At 48.1% G+C, this 24282-nt stretch overlaps 1 pseudogene across 1 annotated transcript; it reads left to right on the plus strand.

The window, feature by feature from the left end:
* The first annotated feature begins 3976 nt into the window (after positions 1–3976).
* On the plus strand, positions 3977–24026 carry LOC149357676 (uncharacterized; annotated as a pseudogene). Its single transcript, XR_016289373.1, has 4 exons — positions 3977–4002; positions 9699–9937; positions 10013–10173; positions 18053–24026. The product of XR_016289373.1 is annotated as an uncharacterized LOC149357676 (transcript).
* The last annotated feature ends 256 nt before the right edge of the window (positions 24027–24282 follow it).

A 24282-nucleotide genomic window follows, 5' to 3' on the forward strand; every position in this document is an offset into this window, starting at 1 on the left:
GACGTTGGTAGTCATCTGCTGCGACATCATGGACCACCTTCAGCTCAGCGAACAACAGACACATCGCTGCAACGCTGCGAAGTTGGAGGAGGCTCCGCGTGTTTCGCCGTGCTGCGAAATCCAGGACTGCTGGTGGTCACAGGCAGACACCTTTCTCACGCTCCAGTATTTATTCCACATCAGGAAGCCTGTATATTCTCGGTCGCAGCCCCGGGTTCTTCACTCACCGCTGGGAAACAAACCCAAGAAGCATGCACCGAAAGGGACGGACACCCTGCTACGTCCCTAGCTTCCTCAGCCTAATCCTCGATGCCAAGCCAATCCTGCTCGGTCTGTGTGCAGTGACTTCCACCGGTTTATTGTCTGAGCTTTAGTGGTCGTCGTGAAGTGAGTGCGAGTTAAGCTGCAATACGGCGGCCTCGTCGAGGGTGCTTATGCTCTTTCAGGATACGAAAAGGGAAAACAAGACCAACACAAGTCGCCTTTCACGGCTTTCCAAACGGGGAAGCATCTGAGGACGGAAGCGGATGGAAAACTTGTTCGGGCTTGATGGCTTCCTCGTTTGCGGGGCGCATTGTCCGTTTCCAAGCAGTCTGAGATAAAGTATATATCACTCTGTTTGCAACCGGACAATGCGCCCCGCCAACAAGCAAGGCATCAAGACCGCTCAAATTTTGCTTCCAATTCTGTCCTCAGATGCTTTCCCGTTCGGAAAGCCGTGAAAGCAGACTTGTGCTGCTCTTGTTTTTCCTTTTCGTATCCCGTGGCCTCTGTCTCTCTCAAGAATAACGGAGTAAACACTGCCCCTGGAGCTCAGAACACAGTTGTTCTCAGCGTTGAAGACAGAACTGTCGTAGTCATCCATGGATCGCAAGCAGCAGGAAAGAAGGCTCGTTTCTATTCCTATAGCCCGACATGGTCGACACAACCAGCGCGCTCCTGAATTTTTGCCACTCACGGTGCCGGAAGTCCACGGTGCAAGTAAATTGTTGGCCAGCTGAAAGAGCCTCCTATCGAGCGCCCGAATGGCGGCGCCACCGACGGCAGCGGCTTCTCCGACTGCCTCTGGGCGAAGACGACACGAATGGCTGGGATGTCGGTGGGACGTGCAGCACAACGGCATCCGAAGTATGGTGGTATAAGTGGCCTCCGGGAACAGCGGAATGCAGGACACATGAAGCCATTGTAGGGAACGCAAGGAAAAAACCGGACGTGCTGACAATGGCATGAACTGTTTTGCACTAAGAAAAGGAAAACAGGTCATTAAATTATGGAAAAAGTATTCATGTAATAACTTTGGACTCTCTCGGTCTGAACATCCCATCTTCTTAATATTCAGCTAGAATTCTCCGATTTTGAAAGCACGTGAATGCTTCGTGCAAATAAAAAGAGATGTTTGCACTGCGCTTGAACAACAGGAGCGCACAAGTTCATCAATGGACCGTCACTCTACGTACGTACGTGTAGGTCGTTTGCCCTGATATCTCGGGGGGGGCGGCAATGCCGCATTTCTCTCTCCTTTTTTTCATAGCAGTGCTATCAGAGCTCTTAGCTCGGTTATACGACGCTCAGATTTCGGGAGAAAGAGGGCGTGCCGCCGAGGCAACGTGCGCTAAAGTCTGCAAGCTTATGCGACTGCCCACAGCAGTTCGCCGTGCGGCGTGTGACCTAACCTACGTGTATGGTCACGACATCTACGTGTATGGTCTACACGTGTATGGTGACGACATCCGCCTGTGGTCACTTGTGCCGTCTCTCTATCGAATTGATTTCTCGATTTTCGTATTTAATGTCCATCTCTCAAAAGAAACCGCAACGAAATATTTCAGCGTGGTTTTGCCAGGGGTCTCGGATTACGGGGTGCTGGTGTGGCGTTTGGTGGGCGGGGAGAAATGGCAACTCATAGTTCACAACATTGATGGATTTGTCTTTCTCACCAGTGGTATAGCTCTGGACGCAACTGTGGGGCCGCTTATGCGACTTCACCACGGAGAAGCCTCAGGATGACGCAAAAAGCGCTACTTGTGACAGCTATGCTTTTCGCTTGAATGAAACTGCTTCTGCGACCACGACTAACCACCCCGTAGAAGTGTCCAATCAGTCGCTTGAAAAAAAAAATAAAGGAGAATAATAATGTTGTGTATCCGAGTTCAGGAGCGAATCGATATTCCTGCTGTCGTGTTGCAAGGCCCCACACTGAATATATGGCACGTGCTTTCTTTTCGCACTAATTCGATGGAGTATTATGTGCGCGCTTTCCATTGGGCAATGGTTACTCGTCGTTATACTGCCGCGACCTACTCTAACTTGGTGTTTATGCTAGCAGGAATGCATCGCCGTTGAAACAGAATTCCAGCTGATCAAAAGCAAGAGCTCACACATTGACGTCTGCACAAATGAGCCCTTGGGCTCTGAGGTGTCCATTTTTAAGGCAACATGCGGGCGCCTGTTTGGAATTTTTTATTTCGCTCTTTTAGAAGCTGGGATAAGAAGCACTTACTCAAAGTAAAATTTATTCGCGAGAGGAGTGGGAAAGTGCTGTTCCGGTGATCCTGCATTTGTCGCTGTGTCTGCGTGCGGACCACCACACACCTGTAACTGTAAGGTTTTAAACGCAAGTCACTATTGCTGCTCAAACGCAAGTGCCGTTTTCACGCAAGAGGTGATCAATACAGCGTTACGAGTGCTTCCCAATTCAAAAGGAAGAAATAAAAGAAACCTTGCTGGTTTACACCTGTTGTTACTCCTCTCTAGATATTTCTCTATATTGGTCGGGACAAACTTGCATCCGTGATTACACCACACGAATTCCTTCGCAGGCATTTGTCACAGCATATGATACCAAATACGTCAAAGCTAGCTGAACCCAACATCAACTTGGACCTGTCTATTAAACGTCGTCGGGACGCTGGATGTGCAGTTAAGGCGTCGTTACCTTCCCTATGCACTACGTCTCTCTCCTTCCTTCCCTTCCCTTTCCCCCAGTGTGGCGTAGTTGAGTATGGCCCCGTTCCCTCCGACTGGCCTCTCCAGCATTGCTGTCATCAACTTCTTCTCTCTTTGTTCTTCCAACTCGTTCCTTTGCCCGCTTTTTCCCCGCGGGGATTCCCCGTGCTTTCATTTTAAGTGAAGAAAGTCGAGCTAGGCCTCATGGATTCTCTGACCCCTCTGTTACAACGAACCTAAGCAAAGGACGGAGAAACGGGACCTCTTTAGTAAAGTGGGGAGTCGGGCATCGGGGTCCTCCAGTGCAACGATGCGCCGCCAAGAGAGTACCAGACAAAAACTCGCCGATCAAAAAGCTCGCCACCTCCTTTTTCGAGACCTTACCGAGATTATGAGACTTCTCCAGGTTTATGGTTACGGTAGGCGTTAGATAGGGACTTAAACAGTTTGGTTTTGTTTTGTTTATGGGATTTAACGTCCCAAAGCGATTCAGGCTATGAGGGACGCCGTAGTGAAGGCAAGGTCTATTGAAATAGGTCGCGAAGCCGGAGCCCGAATGCGGTCCAGAATCAAGTGCTAGCGACATCAAATTAGGGGTGGAACTAAAGCGCCAAAATGAAATGAGTGGACAAACACGTCTAGAAGAGGAAAATAATTGGGACATATTTTGTGTTTCAAAAGCATTCGAAAACAATTGCAGTGATTCCTTTTTAAAATGTTTTAGTTGTGTGCATTTTATTAGAAAGTATAGCGCTTGCTTTGTAAAAATTTTATGACAGCGTTCGCTCAGAGCAGCGGCAATGGCAGCGGGACGATGCCAAGGTTGACGGCGTTCTGATGTCATACCCTTGTCATATCTTTTGACCATTCTGCTGGCCCTACTTTTTCCTCGTTGCTTGTTGCTCGAGTTCTTGGTGTGCATCGTTCGTGTACAGTTTCCGCTTTTCCCTTCTGCCAGCGCTTCTGTGTAGTTTCGTTCGGTTGGGTGCGGTTCTGTCGCTTTTGCCCCAAAAGGGCATCGTCTGTGGCCATGGGGCCCCCGTACGTAAAAAAGAGGTATGCGGTTGCACGATGTGCGAGCGATAACCTGTCTGGCGGCGTCACATTTCATCGCTTCAGCGCTACACCTGCGACAAGCGCGACACCTGAGGCGAGGACGAAGGAAAAAGGCACAACGAGAACTGACTACCTAAAAATAGCGTTGGTGGTCGGCACTCGTCGTGTCTTTTTTCTTCGTTCTCGTGTCGGGTGTCGCGCTGAAGCGTCGCGGCGTTCAGCAGTTTATTTTTCCCGCCAAGCAGCACGTGACGCTGACGTCACAAATATGACGTCACTAAAACACGTGACTACAACGTCGCGTTTTTGTTTTAATTATGACGTCACTTTTTAGTTGTCCACGCATTTCGAAGACGGCGCTGGCTGCGCACCATGAGCCGCCATGTTTTGAACGTATGGGCTTCTATGCAGCCTACGCTACCATAGTACATCTACCTTGGTGAAGGTCTCTGGAAATTTCGGTCAGCTGGGGTTCTGTAACTTGTACAGACATCGCACAGTATACGGGCCTCTAAAATTTCGCCTTTATCGAAGTTCGACCGCCGCGACCGGAACCGAACCCTCGTATTTCGGGTCGGCAGCCGTGTGCCATAACCACTGAGCCACCGCGGTGCCTTAAATACCATTAACTGCGTCATTCCACAACAGTCTGTCTTAGATTTTGTTTTGGTTATTATTACGTTAGGTAGTACGGATGTACACGAAGTATGAAGTACTGCGAGGTATTTGAAAAGGAATAATGATGCCTGTGCTTGCTTTAGGAATACGTTTCGCATGGTACCCACAAGGTACTCACTGCAAAATTACAAACGAGGCAGTTCAGGGGATATTGGCTGGGCATCGTTCGAAGCATGCGAAGCTCTGTGTAAAGTATTGTGGGAAGAACGGCTGAAGAAACTGGACTATAACAGGTGGGCCCAAACTTCCACTTCGCTAAAGAGCGGACAGTTGCGGTAAAAAGACGGGGAAGCCATTGTCTTTCTTCTTTAAAGGGCAACTGCAGCACTTTTTTGAGAATTTCGCCTATTCAAGGACTAAAATCTATATAGGCTGAAGCTAAAGCATGCCTAGTGTTTTTGCACTAGCATTTAAAATAGTGATGTAAGCGATGATTGAATTTTTCGCTTCTCCTCAATGCACCGGAGGAGTGCAGGATAACACAGCGTGACGTCACGGAAGGTTTGATTTCAAATTACCGCTGTCGTCAGCCACACCCTGTCCTGACTCGTTAGACGCTGCCAAAAAACTCTCGGCAGTGTTTACCTTCAGTGTGGTTGGTTTTTTGCTGCAAAGCAGGTGTTTTTGCGTTGGAAATGTACCGATACCTTCGATGACGTCATCATGCACCCCCATTTGGCGTTGTGCGCTGCGGAGAAGCTTGAAGGGCGTCCGGATTTCAATCGGCGTTGACTTCACTATTTCAAGTGCTAGCCCAAAAAGACTTCGCATGCTTTACCTGCAAGTTTCACACATTCGACCCTCTTAAGCTCGTTGATTTCTAAAACCTATGCAGTTTCCCTTTAAGCACCACTTCGCTAATCCATCCCGTTTAATGCCCTTGATGAAGTGCCGTACACAGCTGTTGTCTGCAAAAATAAACGAAACATGCAAATAAAACACTCTTCATGGCTATGAATGCCCCACTCCAGACCGTACCGAGGTCCAGGGATTGGGATCTCTGATGCGACCCAGAAGTACGAGCCTATATTTTGGAGCCTTCATTACGATTAAAGCGATTCGACGGCGCTTCTGAACATGACAGTTTAATCTGACGTGGTTCTAAGGGCTCGATACGTACACCTACACGCAGAATAACGCAAAAAACTGCGTTTATCTAGTCTCAGACATACCCAGACCGTGGTGACTCAATGATTATGGCACTCGGCTACTGAGCCGGAGTTCCTTGGTTCAAACCGGGTCACGGCAGCCGCGTTTTGATGGAGGCGAAGAGCAAAGGTGCCTTTTTACTCTAGAAGGTCGGTGTACGTTAAAGATCCCCAGCAGGTGAAATTACCCCGGAGCCCACCACTACCGCGCCTCTTTCCCTTTTATGCGAAGCATACTAAAATAGCCCAACACAGCTCCTCGAGCGCGGCGGTGTCGTTACCATTGACCTTTCGTGACCTCTATGTCGTACCACGTGATGCGTGACGTCACAGCAGATGAAAAACGGGGGCCCAACTCGCGTCGTCGCGCGAGGCGTCGTGACCAAGGATGACCACGTGGTGCGTGATGTCCCAGCAGATGAGAAACGGGGCCCAGCTCGCGCCGTCGCGCGAGGCGTCGCGACCAAGGAGGACCACGTGATGCGTGACGTAACGGCATAGGAGAAACGGGGCCCCAGCTCGCGCCGTCGCGCGAGGCGTCGCGACCAATGTGTTTCCTGCTTCTGCCGCTAGGTGCGCTGTAGTGAACACGTGATGCTGGAGCGGCGGTATACAAGGGGGTGCGCCTGCCTCTGCTAGGCGTACACGGGATAGAGATGCCTCCTGGAGACAGGGCTGCTCGTTGGAATGAGAAGCGAAAGTTGCGGCGTGCTACAGAGACTGATGAAGAGCGTGAAGAACGTCTCGCCAAGCGGCGTGCTCGATATGCAACTCGGCGACAATATGCTTCGCATCTGACTAGGCTTAACCTAAGCTAAGCCTCAGCCATTTTTTTCTTCTTTCACTCCCTTATGCCTCCCTTCCCATACGGCGCAGTTGGGGTGTCGACTGAGTTATGTGAGACAATTACTGCAACATTTCCTTTCCTCAAAAAATAAGTTTCGATTTTCAGTTTTCCATTTCGGAAAAATTGGTTGAGTAAGGCTAGATTAGCTGTTTACTCAGCACAGCCAGGTTGATGCGGCCAATGTTAGTGCTGTTATGATTGTACTTCTGGCCGCGTGGGCCCGATGAAGCAGCAACCGAGAACGGTCCACAAGGCCGACAACCTCGTGACGGCGGCAGACCAATGTAGTGCTTGTGATGCCCCCCTAGCCTAAGTGGATTAGGGCAGCGGACTCCCTCGACCGGGGTGACCACGGCGGCAGCGGCCAATGTCGAAGACCGGCGAAGGCCGAAGATGCGAAGAGGGCTGGCGAGGGCATTGACAGCAGCGGAAGCAGCGGCGACGATGGCGGCGTCAGTTGGCCGAGGCTACCCTCGGGTCACCGGACGACGGAGTGGTGCTACGCAATGTCAAGCCGTTGCTGTTAATTGAAAGACGGTGGTGTCCTCCACAGAGGTCTCGTGTTTTGGACATCCGGCGGGGAAGCACGAGGATGTTCGTTCACCTGCTGGTAGACTGCGGGAGATTCATTTCCCGCAATGTTTGATTACTCAGCCTTTACCCCTTCCCATCGACCTAGCTGCGAGAGAGCAGGACTGCCCAGCACCGTCCCTGCCGTGAGTGGTAACACTAGCGTCCACATCTGTCCATCCGATTGGACAGCGTTCTTCGAACTTTTTTACCCAGTCAGAGATCTGGGGAATCCGAACCCTATTTAACTCGGCTGTGAGTGTGGTGGAGAGACGCCTGTTGACGCCTGTTTACTCCCGTAGACTCCGGTTGGCGAAGAAGGTCCCTTCCACTGAGAGTCACTCTCAGTCGCTCATTTGTAAATAGCGAAAAAGTTCCCTTCCATTGAGAGTTACTCTCAGTCGCTCTTTTGTAAATAATGTAAATAACTGTATAAACTTTTCTTTGCCTTCCTCCTAACCCAGTCTCGCATCCTCCTCGTCCTATCACAGGTCAGGTCATGCTACCCGGATCGCAACAGTGCGAAGAGCGATTTTTTGTATAGAGCTCACTGCAATTTAAACAAGAGCAATGGCTGGCAACGGCTACCGTGACTCGGAGTGGAAGGCACCAACACTGTTGTATTTCTAGAGACACTCCTCAGTATGACTGAAATTTCGCAGCCTGCTTGTGGTAAATGAAAATACACCCTTGTTTCACATTACATTTGTGGAAAAGTTGAGAAGTCATTTTTTTTTATCTGCTCGTAGCCGGATCGATAGGGGCCAAAGGTAGTTTTTTGCACCCTTGGGGGGCATCACATGACCAACAAGGGCGCTGCCGAAGGAATTGGGGGATGAGTTTTGCTTTGAGGGGTAGGGGGAACGGCTTTCGATACGCGCCTGACTCGTAGACGTGTTTACTACATGCTGAAATTATTTATTTACTACTGGGGCACTGAGTTCAATGTGCCAAATAAGGTTATGTTTATTACAAAAGCAACCGGAAACACGCCAACATAGTTCAGTGCACAGGATTGTCCCAGGGCTCGTTCACCACGGATTACGTCAAACAAGCCATGCCGGCGTGATTGTGGCTATATTTTAAGGGTGTCGAAATGGAGTCTACTCGAATCACAGCAGCCTAGCGCCTTCCCTCTTAATCATGAGAGGTGAGGCAGCAGTGAGGCAGAGGTTGACCAGATAAAATATACAATGAGGAGAAATAGAACTTTGCCTGCACCGATAACGTATCCCGTCCCAATCAAATAGAGGCCCCTCTCGCCGAAAACGGATCTTTTATAGGCTAGAAAAGACCAGTAAACGAAGTACAGGTGTCGCCACTACAGGCCGATTTAGCAAATAAAATGCGCGCCTCTGAACCTATTACACGCGGATCTCAGAGTCTATGCCGCATCGGCATTGACTTCAAAACGGCGGCAACCCGTCCTTTTCGGTGAGAGGGTGACGAGTGCGAATCGACTAGCGGGAAGATTCCGAAATCCAATTGTCTCTGGTATAAATGCCTCTTTGGCTGCCGGATAAATGCCAGAATGCCAGAGAGTCAATTTTTACGCACAAGAATAATTGACTGGTGTTGTCCTCAGTCTCCCTTTAGGACATGGATTGCTATGCTACACAGACTTTTAGAGAGTGCAGAAAAAAAAATAATAACGGTGCCCTTCGCGCACTCTCAAGGAGTAAAGCAAGTAGGGAGCGGAAAGGATGGAAAGGAAAGAAGGACTAATGTGTGCATGTAGAGTAGGATACTGTTCGAGGCTGCTATGAGTCGACAAGTTGCAGCACAGCGGTGTGCAGACGCAGCAGACGGCGGCTGTGGCTCAGGTGAGCTGACGAGATGAAGCATTATGCTCGGTTACGGTGGCTGAAGCTAGCGCAGTCCAAGGTTAGTTGGGGCTCAATGCGAGTTTAGTTTGTCCTGCAGTTTGTGTTGACGTCGTTAAGTTGGCGATCATCATGAGCACTGTTTCGTAAGTTTTCCTGCAGATCTCCTTTTCGATAGAGAAGCCACGTAGCTCTGGAATGCTGTGGAACAAACGATGGTATACGATACACCTTTATTATCAACAAATGGATTACATTCCACGAGCGCTCAAGCTCCTTTCCTTCTTTAATATTTTCTGTAGTGTCATATGCGCACAGCATTTTAAGCAGCACGTAAACTTTTTTTCATTCCCACGTGCTCCACGCGCTATTAGACATTTAGAAGTAAGTGGACCTTTGGCGCCATCTAGCGTTAGCTACCTTAAGTAAATGTGCCTTGCCGTGGCCGCCGGGTCCGACTGAAATGAGAAAATGAACCTAGGGACACCAACCCCCGTAATGTCCCTAGCGCGTCAAAAGTAGAGCTTTTTGTTCGCCAGTTTATTAAACCTAGGGAACGTAGCGCTTGACAGTCCCTAGGCACAAAAAGTGGTCGTTCGCAGGTATTCGCCTCGGTATTTGTGCATTTAGCAGTGGCTCAACAAGGCGTTCTGGTCGGCAACAGCCAACTGAAGCGATTGTGCAGGACTCGCCTGCGTTTAAGGCCGTCGGCTGAGACGTGCACATTTAGCCTCGGCGGCTACGACGCCGTGCGAAGCGCTGTGCGGCGACTTAATTTTAAGCATAGTGATTTTGCCGTGGTGTACGTCGGAGGTAATGACCTCACGGGCCCTAATGCCACTCCGCAAGCGATTTGCGATAACATCAAGGTAGGTGCGTGGTTGCTCAACGCTTTCAATTTCGGTTCATTTCTGTACGGAATTCTCATATATTTCACGTCACAGGCCCTTGTCCTGCACCTGCTGCGCGTCGTGTTCGTGGCGAAGGTCTTGCCGCGGTGTTTTGCCACGACGGACTCCCGATCGAGGCAAGCCGTCGCGTGCTTCACCGCAAGCTGACGGCTGCACTTGAGCGGATGCGGTGTGTAGGCACCTTGAACCCAGACGTGAGTACCGATTCATGCTTACCTTAACTGTTGTGCGCCTTTCAGCTAGAGGAAGGCAAGTGCAGTCAGCAAGCCTGCCGAGCGCTGGAGCGGTGTGCCGAGGAACAAAAAAGTGAAATATTGGCGCAGCGCAGTTGACAGGACAAATAGTATGCCAACGTGTCTTCGGTCTGGCGCCAGCATAATATAGCTACTTTCATTTTCGCCCCGCCGCAGTGGCTCAGTGGTTGCGGCGCTCGGCTGCTGACCCGAAAGACGCTGGTTCGATCCCCGCCACGGCGGCCGAATTTCGATGGAGGCGAAATTCTAGATCTACTGTGCGATGTCAGTGCACGTTAAAGAACCTCAGGTGGTCGAAATTTCCGGAGCCCTACACTGCGGCGTCCCTCATAGCCTGAGCTGCTTTGGGACGTTAAACCCCAATAAACCAAACCAACCAAAATGACCTTCCTTGCTCCATTATGCCTACCAAGACGATAATAGAAGGCGCCGACCGAAAGAAAGAATGGCATGACGTTTCGGCTCCCCCACGGGAGCCTTCCCTTACAAAAATGACTTTTGAGCTTCAGCTGACGCCTTGTTGAGCTCCTGTTGAATCAACTGGAAACCAACATGAACTCAATGTATGTTGAGCCTACCCAACACCTGCTACACGGAATTTTTGTTGAGCGTAGTCAAGAGATTTACTGTTGAGCAATTTCGGTTGGATTTAAGTTGAATCATCTCAAGGCAGCCGTTTTTAAGCCTAACTAAATGAAATCATTTCGACATCCATCGTGTAAACAGAACCTGATCACATTACACATATTAAGAACGCATGCAGCACCCGTTAAAACTCTCATAAACCGCTGAAAGTCATTTTCTTGCATAGAAAAAAGTGCACTATGCTCATTCAGGCATACCTACTTTGGAGGATTCGTATGTGCTCTCATAAAAAAGGGCGCTTAATTAATGCTTTCATTAAGTTGTTTACGAATAAATCAAGGTCGTCAAATAATAGACCGTTGCATATGAACTTCATTACTTCTACTACACATAAAATAAATAAATATTAAGAGTAATAACTGACATAACTTTGCTGATCGGCAGGCCTTAACCTGCGCAGGTCCGGACACCCCTGAGTAGGACTATATAAGGGCGAAGCCGAGGTTGCACTAAAGATCGAGATGAACTCTGTCAGTTCTTTCTATAGCCTCGTGTGCAGTACTGTCTCATGCTCTTTACCTGATGGATGTGTAGGATGTGTATGTATATGTATGGATGTGTATGTATATATATATTTATATACATACGTGTTTGTGCGTATGTGTGGAGCGTTACGTCACAGGGGGTGATGGCTTCACGTTAACGAGAAATCGCAGCAAAATGAATATACCGCCGAAAATTGCATTGGTAGTCGGTCCATCTCGTGCAATACGAATGCATTCCCAGGATTTTTTGCTTTTTTACCCCAGCCAAGATTCAGAATGGCGTGTTGATTCACTCCCGTAATTCCAACATGAATTCAACATGAACGCAAAGCAGAAATTTCATTGAGAATGCTCAACTCTAGCACAGTGGCCACTTTTCCAATGAGTTTCAACTCGGCCTCAACAATTCACCAACACTAGCCCATCCTGGTCACAACAAAAATTCAACATGGCGTGTTGAGTCTGCTCATGAGAACTTCAACACTGTCTCAAGAAGCATTTTTGTAAGGGTTGTTCACAATGAGGCATAACATAGCTGGGTCGGTTATTTATACACGGCGCATGAGTGAACCCAGGCACCTGGCGTAGATTGGGGACAAGTTTGCATCATTCCGATTAAGCGTATGCGCTGTCATGTAAATAATCAGTGATTCCACATAGAGCCGTGATTTCTTGTCCCTTTATTTTGTGATCAGCAAGCCCATTTTGATCTTGCGCGTCGGTTTCTGACGTCACCCTGGTGTTCATGCATCCTTCGCTCAAAGTCACCCGACTCGCCGATGTACACATACGCGCAGTAAGCACATGGGATCGAATACACAACACCTGGGAACTTTTCCTTCTTCAGCTTGTCTTTGATTTGCACAAGACGACTCCTCAGTTTTCGAGCTGTGACACGGATCCCCCCAGGACACTCGGGCCGAAAGAATGGACTAGGCGACTGATGTACCCACACACATGCACATTTAATACACCTATGCGACACAAACAATAGCACATGAAACTAACAAAACTAGCACAAAACACAAAGACTATCAATACACATGGCCCGGGAACAACCAGTCTACTAGCGTTCGGTGTTCGTACTCACGGTTCAGTGCTGAAGAAGCATTATAGGCCCGGTCAGTGGCATCTTGGTAGCCGGCGTCGAGGTGGCGTTCGAAGTGCTTGGGCTGGCGTCACTGGCAGCGTTATTGGTGGTGTCGTTCGAGCTCCCCTGGCCATAGCAGGTGATTAAGTCAGCTGCCGGAATGGGCTCAGGAACGGCAGGAAGTCTACCGTGCGACGCCGTAGAACTCGAGAAGCAGTAGCCGGCGTTGCTGTCTTCCAATCGGGTTCATGACCCACCTCGCGCTTTTATGTTGTTGTTGTTGTTGTCCTCTAAATAATGGCACGTACCCACTACGGGGGATTGGCCAAGACACAGGCGGCGACTGATAGGTGCTCAGAATGTTAAACAAGAAAATGATGGATTAAAAACAATAATTATAATGATAATTGAATTTAGGAAATATATGAAAGAAATTCAGATGTGTAATTGAAATAAGCTAAACAAATACTTTGAGATAGGTGACAGAAATTGAGAACGGGGCTAAAAGTTCCATGTTTCAGAAAGCTTTCGGCGCAGAGAAATATTGATCATGAGAAAGAACAGAGCTTAAGGCGGCAGCCGTTTAGTGTCTGTAAGGAAGTTTTGCATGGCGGAGATCACATTCCAATTACTGTGCCCAAGGGAGGAAGCCCCAAGAGACAGAACAACCCCAGCTGACAGCGTTAGACCTAGCTGTCGTAACGGATGTTCTAGCAGGCGGCTCCGTAAAGAGGAGAAACGGCGGCAGGTCAGCAAGAAATGATCTATCGTTTCATGTTCTCCGCAGAACGGGCACAATGGGGAGACCGCCAGACCAGATCTGTAAAGGTAGAAGTTTAAGTGAGCCACGCGACAACGTAGACGCGTGAAGGAAACCTCAAGCTTGCGTGATCGTCATCCTTTACTGCTCCATGGGTAAAGGAGATGCCGGAATTTGGGAGAGGAGGTCAGAGCTGATGCTGCGAATTCATTCAAGAGCAGATACCTGCGAAATCTGGCCGCAGTAATATATGCGCTGGGTGGAAGCACAGATACGACTGGGCCTTGAAGAGATGCCTTCGCCAGGGTATCGGCAACCTCATTCAAATGGATTCCTGTGTGCCCAGGCACCCAGACCAACCGTAACGAACACACGTGGGGAGGAATCAAGCATTTGAATAAGTGTAGAGCCTGAGATGTTGTAGGCGCGTTGAGAGAGGAACACAACGATAATGAATCCGTCATAATTATGACAGAAGACAAAGAGCTGTTTAATTTGCGAAAGGCCAAGGCTACTGCTAGAAATTCGGCCAAATAAATGGGGGTGTAATCGGGAAGGCGGAGAGAGAATGACCAGTCAAGGGAGATGGACAAAATGCCAACACCGGCCTTTTCTTCACACTGTGAGGCGTCTGTTGCTATGAGCACATGAGATTTAAAACGCAGCAAGTAATCCTGTAACAAACCGCTCAGTAAATGAAAAGGCATTAACTTTGCATGTTTAGGAAAGATGTCATCGAAGACAATCTGGATAGATGAAGAATTGGCGCATAGGAGAAGGATGTCCGAAATGCGGACGTTTAAGGTGTCAAGGAGGCATTGCACACAACAAATCTGAGGGGTGCGGAAACGAGACCAGGTTTCGTTGAAAAATGGCCGAGGCTGACGAAGGAAGATCAAATTGGCGGCATGAAGCGATGAATCACACATTTTTAGAAACGTTTTCACCTTTAAGAGCCGAAATCTTGAAGGCAATGATGGAATACGCGCTTCCAGGTACAAAACGGAATTCGTCACAAATTTTGGAAGGCCCAAACAGAGGCGCAACGCCTCCTGCTCCAAGAGAATCAAGGGGCGAAGTTTATACGCTGGCGCACCAGAGAATAAAGCACAGCCGAACACTAAGACAGGACGGACGTACATTCTATAAATCATAAGAAGCGAGTGTCCTCTCATGCCAGAACGAACATTGCTCAGCCTGCGCAGCATACCGACTGCTCGGACTCCTTTCGCAGTGATGTGCTCTATATGGGCCCGCCAGGAAAGAGAAGGATCATAAATTACTCCGAGGTATTTGATACTTTGCACTTGAGGAATTACATGGTTCTGATAAACAATAGAGATATTAACTGGACGAGAGAGTGGAAAAACCAATAAAGCACATTTATTGACATTAAGGGACAGATTAATGACCCCTAACCATTGGTCCAGGACATTTAAGTAGGACTGTAATCACTGGTACAAAGAGGAAATGTCGTTCTCTGAAGCAAAAAAGGCGATGTCATCAGCATACACATAGATGGACACCTTGGTACTGCACGGAATACTGCTGAGTAAGATGTTGAAAAGTACAGGGGAGAGGACCGCCCCTTGGGGCACTCCTCTCGCTTGTCGAAACCTGCTTGATGAAATACCGTTCTGGAAGCAGTAAAATTCCCTGTCGGCAAGAAATTCAGCAACCCAAGCCACAAAGTATCTCGGAAGTCCTACTGCCTGTAGTCTTTGCAAAAGCGTCCTGTGCTGAACGCTGTCATAAGCCTTAGAAACATCTAAAGTAACAAGCGCTGCGTATTGGTTTCGGCGACGAGCTAACTGTATGCGGCTCTCCAGATCAGTATGGGCACACCATATAGAGCATCCTGGCCTGAAACCTATCTGGCAAGGGTTCAACAACCCAGTCTCTGAAATAACAGACATTATTCTACCATGCAACACCCTCTCAATTAACTTTACGAGATTCGAAGTTAAAGAAATTGGCCTTATATTGTCTAACACATAACCATGTCCCAGCTTTTTAAGCAAAGGGATGATCTTTGCTAGACGCCATTCAGTTGGAATCCATGGCCCCTTAAGAGAGTAATTTATAAGTGCCAGTAAGTCGGTGGGAGATTCCTCGAACAAAATTTTCATCGTAGAAGAAGGGACACCATCAGGGCCAGGGGCCACGGGTGGAAGGCAGGATACAGTGTTCGAGAGCTCAGTGAGGGTGACGTCCTCGAAATCGTCCAATGTGGCAAGAAATCTCGGAGGAGAAGGAAGAAGAGCTGTAAACCGACGCTCAAGGCCTCTGCCTATCTCTTCTAGAGACTGAGCAAGTTCATTCGGAGACTGAACTAGGGAGACAGCGCTCATGGTGGTCGAGATTACTTTTCTGGATTTTAGGTAATTGAATAAAGCACGCCTATTACCTGATTTCGAAAGGAATTCGTAGTGTTCAGTATCGTACAACTCCTTTGCACGAGATACAGTGCGCTTAAACGTAGCAGCAATGAACTTGTAATCGATCCAGTTTTTGGGACACTGATTGTGGAGAAGCTTCTTCCAAGCAGCCTTTTGGCGCTTTTATAGCCTTGGCGTTGCTACACGCCATCCTTGTCATCGTCGTCATTGTCTTCTCTTCTCCACCAATCATCTCTTCCCACCTCACCAAATGCTTCTTCATCTTCGTTATTCTTGGATTAATAAAAGTAATGCTTATCGTCATCCTCGTCTTCTCCAAACTTCTTTAGTTCATACTTCTATTTCCAATTTCTTATTACATGTGACAAGCTGGCACATGCGCGGTCTTTACATCGTAGGACCATAATATCTGCGCCAAAGGTTCGCTGATGTCAGGAACATAGGGAATCACGGCTCGTTTCTGGGTAGCGGGATCAGCTTGGAGCCTGGGACGTCCCTTTTGATGCTGTACAGAGTCCATGACGTGTACAGGATAGCCACAGGTGGACAAGTCACGCCGTACATGCACATCTTCAGCAATTCGGTCTTAATTCCCTAAGTTCCTGGCATCAGCGAACCTTTGGCGCGCATATTGCGGTCCTATGATGTAAAGACCGCACATGTGCCAGCTCGAAAATTGAGGAGTCAGCTTGTGTAAACCAAAGACAAGCTGAAGAAGGAAAAGTTCCCCATGTGTTGTGTATTCGATCCCATGTGCGGACTGCTCATCTGTGTACATCGGCGAGTTGGGTGACTTGAGCGAAGAATACGTGATGACCAGAGTGATGTCAGAGACCGGTGTGCAGATCAAAATGTGCTTGCCGAGCACTCGGTGTCCGCCGCACACAACATAAACTGGGCAGAAGCACGTGTGATCACAAAAGTAAGGGACGAGAAGTGACGGCTTTATCTGGAATCGCTGATTATTCACACGACAGCGCATACGCTTAATCGGAATGACGGAAACTTGCCCCCAATCTACACTCCCGTGGGGGAGCCAAAACGTCATGCCATCCTTCCTTTTGGTCGGTGCCTTCTGTTTTCTTCATGTACCGTCCCGACCAGACGGTTTCTGTCAGACACTAGACAATGCCTACCAAGCTTTCACTTGAATATTTCAACGAGCTATAGCTCAGATGAGGCGAGCATTGGCAGCTTCTTCGCTGAAACCTTGCTAAAATACTTCCTTTGCAAATCAGCACATGCTTCTATGATTGGCTGCTCTTGCGAGTTGCTTTTGGGCGATGAATGAGCGAAATTTTTGGCAAACCGAGAATTTGAGTGATGCGATGAGTTCCAGTAGTTTTATGGTACCGATTTTAATGTGCGTTGGCACGGCTGCTTTTACCACTGAAAAATTGTGAAATGTATGTTATGGTTTGGATTATCTGAAGAAATTTGTCAAAAAAATACTAAACATTTTTAGCAGCTATGTGTGTGGGCGATATGTGCCCACATATCACACATATCACCCACATACATTGCTGTCCAACTTATATCCTCATTTTTACTGTAGAAAATGTTGGAACACATTGCTGTTTTTAAAAGCAGTTTGTTTACAGCTTGCACAAAACACAATGCGGAGTTTATTGCAAGACAAGCAAACATCGAAACTGATACCTGGAGTGGGGCATGACATTATCGCAAGAGCCTAGGGAGTGTATATGCATAGCATATGATTGAGCATGCAGCGTCCAGTTGCCTGTGAGTCTCTGGTACGTTAACAGTGGCAGATCTGTCTTCCAAAAGGCCAGGTAGGCAAGTTGTAACGTCTAGATATGCAGGCATTCATGCGCAAACATGCCACTCTTTGTTATGTACTGCACATTCTCCAGTGTCTGGTCAGCTACCTTGGACATCTCTTGGCAGCTCAGATTGTAGCTAAGTGTCGTGGCACGGCAGTGGCCACAGTGACAACTAGGGTAAATGCTTTTGTACCGACTGTTGCGGAAATAAACGACCACAGTAGAATGCTTCTCTCAGCTAAACCGGTGCACGTAGGACACTGCTGCACATTGTAGCTCCTGTGAACCTTTGTTCACAGACTCATTCTGAAAAAAAAAAAAAGAAAATTATAGTAGCTGAGAAGACTGCAGTAGGAGAAGATACAGGTATCAATATATGCCAGTATCTTGCCAAAAAGCACTCCTAGCACAGGGGGACATCCGGGTCTCTATTCTTATCCTTGTGTGCTTGGTTACCTGCCTTGAATATAATTAAGGCATTTTAATTTGGTTTTCAGTGAGCACTGCATTTGTGTGGATGCATTCTTTCTGCCTTCTTTATGCATTGTTTACTGGTGAGATCTGCCAGAAAGCTGAAGTACTTGTTGCAGCTGTATGCTATCGGGATTTATTGCTCAATTTACCTTATTTATCAGCATATCGCATTTTGTTTTCAGCATCGCTTCCTGGATGCAATAAAGACACCCAAGAGGCACCTTTTCGCCACCGATGGCTGTCACCTGTCGGCTGGTGAAGGTATCCAGGAGCTGGCAGAGGTCTTCGCCAGGGGCCTCGCAAGATTCTGTGGAGTGGGCATCCTGGCACCGTTCTCAGGTGTGCCTGCCAGGTATATCATCCGCCAGTGCCATCACTGCGGGTCCAAGGGCCACCAGCTTGGGGACGAGTACTGCAGGCCATAGGACCTGCACTACAGCCTGCAGTACTTACAGCAATGGACAGTGCAATCATTGTAAGGTTTTGGTGAGTAACTTGGTGGCAGTGAGACCTGTTCCTTATGTGTTTCTGAGCTGTATCTGCTCCATTGAGTCTGCAGCATCACGTGGGGCTCTTTATTGTTCACTGACATTGCCCAGCACAGAGGCATTTTTGCATTTAGACTTCAATGATTTTGCCATTGGTGCGGCCTAAATGAATTGAAAGCTTCCCACATTGGCATCGCTCATATCCAATGTGTAGCTTCGCAGCAATCACCTCATGGCGAGCATTATTCACATCCGGATAGCTACTGAGGTTTCCCAGCCCTCTTTAAAGCTTTTACTAGTAGTCATTTCTAAAATTTCAAACGGTAATATTAACGTCTTGAAGGCCTCTACACCAGAGATGACTGTTTACATGTCCGTAATATTCAACAAAAAACTTTTAAAATACCTTGTGTTTGGCGCATGATGGCCTCAGTTGCCTATGTGCCATAAACCCAACACACCGACCATGATTCACATCCATTAACCTGCTGGCGTACTTCATTATGCCAAGCATTGGTAAGCTTGAACTATTGGACAGGAAGAGCAGTTGCTAAATACATGGAGAATCTGTGGAAACCCTTAGCTCTGCCCCTGTAAATGGTAAACCGGCTTTTAAATGTGTGGTGCGGCCAGATGTTTATCTCGAAGAGCAGTGCCTCACTGCCATGTAATGCTGTGTTAGCACAAGCCAAATATTTTTTATGCAGCCATAGCAATCATAGAACTTGGAAGCACCATCTCACAAACGTTGTTGCCACTATACCTGGTTCCGTATGCGTTACAGATGCATTTCAACATAATGTGCAGTGGCAGGAAAATTTTGTCATAAAAAAAATAGGTGCCAGATGCACGAATTTTTATGACTGGTTCAAAGGGGATTCAAAACCATTTCGTTCTAGCAAGGCTTGACTGCATCTTTTTCTATCAGAAGAATGAAGCAAACATCCAGTTCCTCTCCAGTGGTGGAGTGAGTGCCCGGACAAATTTTTGGATGCAGTGACACTGTGACTCAGCTTTGTTGCTTTGACTGCCCCCTGTGTGGGGCACTTGTGCTTTCTCTTCTGCACCTTCTCATGTGACTGTAGTGGGATGTGCTTCCACAGGAGTGAACCACACACCGTGCTGGTTAGCGGGCAAAAGGCCTCAAAGCGTTGTTGCACATGATATATGTAGCCGAGAAAGCAGTGATGCCACCTAGCACAACGCACACTACATCCCCCCTTGTTTAAGAAAGGAACAGAAATGCACAGTATGCTCTGCACTACACAAGCATCAGTTCAGTCATCTGGGCCTTCGGATCAGTTTTCTAAACCTTGACACTCAAAAGGGTGAACTTGAAGGTTGTGACGGGGGTGAAGCCATGAGGTCGGGCTAGGAAGAACTACCTGCGTCCCGCTGTATTAGTCTCACTGCTTGATGGCTTCCTCTTGGGCTCATCTCCGGTAACACATTCGGCAGGACCCTCGGACCTTACAACATTGGACAGTGGGGTGAGGAATAACCTGCAACATTGAAGAACTTCCTTCAGGTCCTCCACTACATATGGCTGGGGGATGTTGAACTGGTCCCAGAATGCAGGGCTATTTATGTCGCGCATCCAACCTTGCCCACTCGTCTTAAGTGGGCACTGTACCTGAGCTGCATTCCTTTTCCTGTTAGCTTGATCACTCAGGTTAAACGACTGAGACGAGGGCCAGCATGGTTCAAGCCGTTTTGATGTCTTAGGAACTCCGGTTTGCAGGCGTCTGCCAAAGAGAAGTTGAGCTGGGCTTACTTCACTGATGCCAGGAATTTCCTGGTAGACAGGCAGTGCCAGGAAAGCATTGTTCACTTTGTGCACCAGGTCCTTGATGATACACCCCATCCTGTCCACCTCAGCTTTGGACTGTGGGAATCTTGGGCTGCTGGTGACATGCCTGAAGCCTTAAGGCTTTGCGAAGGTAAAGATGACTTTGTATGAGAATTATGGACCGTTGTCGCTGCGGACTACTCCTGGAATGCCATGGCTATCATGACTGCAGTGTTGTTGTACAGTGCTGACCAGTGGCTTCAGGGAAGGTTGGAAAAGGTCAGCTCCCACCTCAACCTAGGGAAGACTTGGAGTCTGAGAAGGCTTCCTTGGTTCTGCGCTCTTGCCACAGCCGATCTCTTTGTGGCTGTTGACTGTAGGCCACCACACCGACTCTTGAGCAGTGCCTGTGCTTCAATTAATTCCTTGATGCCCGTCATGAATGAGATCCCTGTGGAATGCTGAAGAGCCGTGCGGCTTCTTTGAGAAGTAACCTGTGAAGGATCGGTGGATGCCCACTGCATTGTTGCTCTGTCCTTTTGTGGCTGTACCGGTGCCCTGAGGCGGCAATCTCCTCGCAACCCCCGTCGTGTGTGTCGACAAGAAGCACACAAGGCGAGGCAGGCGGATGTTGAGCTGCGATAGAGTTAGAGGGAAGGACGGGGGCACGTTTTCCCGGAGCCACCCGAAGTGCTGTCTGCGAGAACGATGCAGCTGCGCGCGGAGGCGCGGGTCAGCTGCCATGGTTTGCTAATTGCCCTTCACGGAGTTGTTTCGCACCAAAGGTGCCAAAAATGGTGGAGGGCGTCACCCCATCAAAGCCGCCATACGTCGACCACCCCCCGTCCTGACATAGTAAAGATCGTCTGGGAGCAGTTAGTGTGACGTACAGTCAGCAAGGACGCGGCTATCAGGCTTCGTGACATTGTGGCGTGTATCAACAGATCTCAAGAAATGGGCTGGCATAACAAAATGCAGCCAGACAAAAGGGACGTCCCCGTACGTTCAAAGGCAGCAACAGCAGGGTTTGTGCCACTTCCGGGATTTCGGGGGATGTCTGTCAGCAGTCATCGTGAAGACGAATGGCATAGAAACGCAGTTCAGCGCTTTCGTTTTTTTTTTATTCGCAGTGGTAGTGGTTCGTTAGAGTCCAATAATTGCCCTGATGGGGGGAGGCCATCAGGGTCACGAGACTTCTGGAGGCCGACGACATGTGGGAGTGTTTTTGATGTGTTTTTTTTTTCATGCGTTTTCTGTTTTATTTCGTTAGAAAAAGGTACTGAACCTTGCGGAAAGTCTAAGGCGTGCCATGCTGTTTGTAAACCAATCATGTGTTGAGTTTGTTGTTATTGGGTGATGTAAAATGTGGGCCAGTCTTCTTGGTCTTTAAAACCAGACCCCGGAGCCTTGTAAACTGTTCTGAACTAGGTTTAGATCTTTTGCATCTTCGGCGATGCCAAGGAGGGATGATTTTCCCATAGCCAGTTCTATGTTGTTGTGCTCGCTTCTCAGTCTGTTAAAAAATGTGAATTCCTGTATAAAGCTTCACTTTACTTTCCCTCAAATTGCTCCGCCACAGTGGCTCAGTGGTTACGGTGCTCGGCTGCTGACCCGAAAAACGCGGGTTCGATCCCGGCCGCGGTGGCTGAATTTCAATGGAGGCAAAATTCTAGAGGCCCGTGTACTGTGCGATGTCAGTGCACGTTAAAGAACCCCAGGTGGTCGAAATTACCGGAGCCCTTCACTACGACGTCCCTCATAGCCTGAGTCGCTTTGGGGCGTTGAACGCCCATAAACCATAAGCCAAATTTTCCCTCAAGTCACGTGTTGCCTGATCTTGTCTGTTATACCGTCTCAGATGGTGGGGTACCATTGGTGGAGCCCGAAGAACGAACCTCGAATCGTAACTTAGCACCTTGAAAACACTGAGGTTTCTTGATTTTTCCAGTACTCCTTAAATCGGAAGCAGTAGTCTCGAGTGCCTGGGCCAACCTTTGGTGCAGTACTCTAGCAGAAGGTTGCACTCGCCATCATTGGGTTCAGCTTTGCGACGTTTGTCTTGGTAAGTGGAGACAAAATCTGGGAGGGTGCAAAGAATTCTTTCAACAAACAGCTCAACAAGATTAGCTTGCCTTGGCAGTGGGCCGTCCAGTAGTGCACATGAGGGCATGTCTGCAGTGGCTAACAGCTTGCTAGGTACATACAGCACCTGGCACTGGAAGCACATCAGCTTCAGACAGAATCACTAAATCTGCAGAGGTGGCAAGTCGACCACAGACATGCTGCGAGTGATGCAAAAACTGTTTGATGCTCACTGGAAGGCTGCTTTAGTAGCAGGATGGCACCAAGACTAAAGGAGCTGCCATCGGCTGATACTTTCATCTTGATCACAGAGTTCAATGCGAAGCACGGCCTAGCCTGCATCCGAAGCCTCCTTCGCTCTTTATGTGCTTATGAAAGTTGCTACGTATGTGCTTATGAAAGCGAAAACGTTCGTGAACTTCGTTCACTGGATGGATGTACTAGGCTGTGAGGTGTTGCTTGACTTATGCGTACGACACACATTCCACCTCCGAGTGCGCAAGTGAATTGAGAACATGGCGCACTTGAGCTCCCACACACTACAGCAGCGTACGAACCTTGACTTCATCCATTGCCAAAGACTCTGCCATAGCGACAGAAAAATCTTCAAATTGTTCGACCCATGATGACCAGGAAGCCAGCTCATACAAGTTGAACGCTGGTGGTGGCGCTGGGCCTACCAAACTGGCGAACTGAGGTTGTGTCTCAGAAGCATGAGAGTTCACAACGAAGATGGTCTTGAGTTAGCGTGCCTTGAAGGAACTTGATCCTGGATTCCAAGCAATTATAACACCATGAGGAGGTGACCTAGCCAAGCCTAGCCGTGATCCAGGCTAGCAGACGGAGCCACAGCAACCGAGACACTCTCAATGCCAGAAGCTAAGAGCCTTTATTTCAGCCAGCGTTCGTTTTTATGGGACTGAGCAGCGCCCTGTAGAAACGCCTCACACAACATTAACTTAGGGCTGTAAAAGAGCTGGTCTGAAAGCTTGCAGTCAATCAAACCAATGATGAAGCATTCTTGAAACAAGCATATCTTCAGTAGTAGGTGGTGCGTAGTCTCAGTGTTTAACCATGGTATGGAGAGCAGTGCTAAAAACAAACGGTCTCGTCCGGTTGCTCCATCCGGCGGTAGGAACAGGCATATTCATATAGCTTGAGTGCATGTACGAAGTGGTTGGTGAATGCCTTCTCGAAATCTGATATGGCCCTAATGTAAGGACTGTTCATGCGTGCGGCCCCATGTAGTGGAGCATGGGCCACATGGACCATGGAAGCATGGTCTTAGGGCATACTGTTCAATTCTGTCTTTCAACTGTAAGGCTCCAAGGGAAGCAACATCTGCTCACTCTGGTGACCATTACATTTTACTGGGGCATAGCATTCAGATATACTGTCTCCAAAATGGACAAACTGCAGTGCTCCTTTCGTTGGTTGTTTAAAAAAAAAGTGAAATGTTGGGTATGTTAAGATGTTCATGACTTGTGTAAGGTTAGTAAAACTTGAATGGTTAGACATTCTTTAAAAGGTTATTTATGGTAGCGAACTGAAGTGTGTGCCTGGTGCTACCAATGTGAAATGGTTTAGAACTTGTGTGTATAAAAATGGGTCCTGTCACTTAGTGTGAATTATCTTCATATTGCTGTTCTGTCATGTGTGTGCACATCTTTATGCTATGATTTGTTCCCAGTCACATTGTTGTGTGATGTGTTGAAATTGACAGCTCTGTGTTCGCTTGTTTTCAAAAGGTGCAAAATTTTGGGGGTGTTTCATGAATAAATCAAGCAAATGTTCCAATTGGAAGCCTTTGTCAGCTTAGTCAAACCTTAGATGGCTTGACATACTTTCAAATAGTTTTAGTTGGAGGTAAACTGAAATGTGTGCCTTGTGAGGACAGTGTGCAAATTTTAGAAATTGAGTTTATGGAAGTGTAATTTCTTAAGTGGCATGAATGGTCAACTTTATTTTGGTGCTTGTTCATGTAGATGCATATTTTTATACAATGCTTTGTATTTGCAGTGACTTTGTTGCATGACAAGACTTGAAAATTTCA

Source organism: Amblyomma mixtum, chromosome 3 (assembly GCF_055824585.1).
Source record: "Amblyomma mixtum isolate Tamu chromosome 3, ASM5582458v1, whole genome shotgun sequence".
Taxonomy (NCBI): domain Eukaryota; kingdom Metazoa; phylum Arthropoda; class Arachnida; order Ixodida; family Ixodidae; genus Amblyomma; species Amblyomma mixtum.